Below are 3,303 nucleotides of genomic sequence, written 5' to 3'. Positions count from 1 at the left end.
TGTTATAAAACAGTGTTCCTCTTGCATGTGGACTGTGGTCTGCAGCCCTTTTTTACTTGCAATTCTGTGAAAGTTTTCCCTTCACCGTGTATTGTACCTATATAAATTACAGTTTGTTACATTACATTCTGGATTTTGTTTCATGAATATTATTGCCTGCAGGATGTACATAAAGTAGATGGTTAGTATTTTGTATTTTCTGAATCTTTCTGCAAAGCTCTGTCCTGTTTACGTGAGCTACCACTCTTACTGCTTTTCTTTGTAGTCTGAAGAGTCTTTCTATATAGACAGCTGGTACCTCACCCCATATCTCAGTAACATACTGAAGATATGGATACATCACTCTAAAGTATGTTTGTCTCAAGCTGTCATGGTCCAAGAAGGCTGAGGCTCATTTCAGTAGATACATAATTTTACTTATTTTCTTACAAATATGGTCTATATGTTCTTTCCACGACATGTGTTCATCAACAATTATAACAAAAAATTTGCAATTGTATGTGTAGCAAAGGGCCAATGGAGGCACAAACGAGTACTATTTATGTTCTGATTATAGATAAGAATAAAGTGCATTGTCACTGTCCTCTCTTTATTTGCAAGTAGCTTATTTTCAGTAAGATAATTTGACAGAAATTTATAATTGATTCTGCTAGTCTTTGTAGTAGTTTGCATACCACGGATCCTGATGACAAAATATGTGTCATTAGCATAGCCAACAACCTCGCAGTTTTGGGGTTCAGTTGAATCATTAATGAAACAAGAAACAGAAAAGGCTCCAATATACTTTCTTGGAGCACACTGCTGAGCCTTGCGTTTATACAGCATGGTCGCCACACATATGACACGGCCACTGCCTTCTCAAGTATTGTGTGCCAATGCTCCAGTGTCAGCAGTTCAGCATACTTCAAAGTGTTCACAGTGGGGGCATCACAAGGGATGCAGCAGTCATATCGCTGGAGTCGACAGAGCCAATCAGGGTGTAAATATTCTCTTTAGCTCATGTGATGAGAGTGATAAGATTGATTGTGTCTCAGCTAAACTACTTGGGATCCATCTTGACTCAAAATTAATGTAGAAGAGTCATACGGAATATATTTGTACTGAGTTAGCACATGTGACATATTTGTTAGGTAAACTAAGGTCATGTGTTAGTGGTAAGTTATTACTCAATGCATACTATGCCTTTTTCCACACCCATTTAACATATGCCACTTTGTTGTGGGGAAACTCACCCGGAGCAAAACAAGTTTTCATTTTGCAAAAGAAGGCAGACAGATGCATCCATGGAGTCAGAAATAACGAGTCTTGTAGACCATATTTAAAAAATCTAAAAATACTAACAGTTGCAGCCCTCTTTATACTAAGTTGTCTGATACACACAAAAGAAAACCAACACAGTCACAAACTACGACAATCTATCCATCACCATGACACATGTATAAAACAGCAATTTGACATCCCAGTTGCTAGACTAAAGAAAACTCAAGATGGTTACAGGTACATGGGAGTAAAACTGTTTAACATGTTAGCAACAGAGGCACATAACGTGTCACTGAATGAGTTTAAAGTGTCACAAAGAAATGGCTTAGAGAAAAAGCTTTTTATACAACAGAAGAGTTTATAATGTGCACTAAAGGTGATCTTAAGTACCAGTACTAATATAGTTTCATTTAGATTAAACTTATAAATGTAAATATAATGCAAATACCTTGTGCAGCATCAAGGACAAATTTTTGTAACTTATTAGACAATAATGATCTACAATATATTACACCATTTCTGTTAGTTATGTAAACTGTATATGTACACAAATGATGACATCAATTGCATTTTTAATGCCTAAAGATGGATAATAAAATAAATAAATACCGAGTAGGTCTCCTCTCAGTTGTGATGCTGTTACTGTGACAGAATTTACAAGAGATAAGCTTTGGATGTGGACCTGGACACAAGTGATTACGCTGAGTTATGTTTCACCTTGTTTTCAGAATAAATCTTCTGAGTTGTAATTAATTCTGACTTTCCATTTGGTAGTTTGCACCTGGGACACAACACACACCACATTGAAGTATCTTGTGAGTTTATTTGGTTGTTGCCAACTGTTCATTCCTTTTATGAGTTAGCTTGGCACACTGTGTCTTATCTTGCAAATAAAAGGTAAGTAGTGGTGAGGCTACCCCTCTCACCCTGTATGCTTTTAATTTATTCAATAGAATTGTGTGTGTCACAGAGCAAAAGCTATACTCATATCCAGGAATGTGCCTGTTACCTTATCTGTTTCATCTAGCTTGTTTAATGTTTCATGTACAAAAGTTGCTACTGCTGTTAAAGTAGATCTTCCTTATCTAAAACCATATTGTACATTGCTGAATAGATTATGTTTGAAGAAATATGCTTCAAATTGATTTAATATTACTTTCTCTAGCAATTTCCCAAGCTCTTAAGTTAATGATATTGGCCTACAGTTTCTCATGTCAGTTTTTGTTCCCGTCTCATACACCAGTGGGATTTCAATGATTTTCAGAAGATCAGGGAATTCTCCATGGCAGAGGGACATATTTATTAAATGTGTCAGAGGCTTCACTCATTCCTTTAGCAGCTTGGGTGAAACATCATCCCAGCCACAAGACATTTAACTTGAAATTTTGACAGGCACCTTCAACCTATTACCTGTAGCCAACCCTCCTGCAAAAAAAGACAACTATAATTTCTCCACCAACTCTCCACAGTTTATCCCTTTGCAATCCTGTGCACTACTCATCACTGTCAATGCCATCTCCCTCTGCATCAACAACTCCCAATACCTACAGCCTTGTCACTATTGAACAACACCTTTCCCATGGCCTGACTGAATCCAAATCTACAACCTCCTCTCTGGTCACATGTTTACCATGACTGACTATAGACCCTCACCCATAATTACTTCTCCTTTAAAGGCATCACCTACAAACAAATCTCTGATACAGCAAGGACCTGCATAGTGCCATCTTATGCTAATCTATTCACGGGCCATCTAGAGGAATTCTTCCTAATTACCACGAATCCCAAATCCCTCACCAGTTCAGATTCATTGATGACATCTTCATGAATTGGACTAATGGTGACACCATGTAACATTCCTTCATAATTTCAACACCTTCTCCCCCATTTGCTTCACCTGCTCCTCCTGATCCCAACAAGCTATCTTCCTCAGCGTCAACCTCCACCTCTGTCCACATCAAACTCATCAACCACCAACAATACTTCCACTTCAACAGTTGCCACCCATTCCACACCTAAAATTCCCTTCAATAGAGTATAACC

Source organism: Schistocerca piceifrons, chromosome 4 (assembly GCF_021461385.2).
Source record: "Schistocerca piceifrons isolate TAMUIC-IGC-003096 chromosome 4, iqSchPice1.1, whole genome shotgun sequence".
Taxonomy (NCBI): domain Eukaryota; kingdom Metazoa; phylum Arthropoda; class Insecta; order Orthoptera; family Acrididae; genus Schistocerca; species Schistocerca piceifrons.
Note: the sequence above shows the minus strand (reverse complement) of the source record.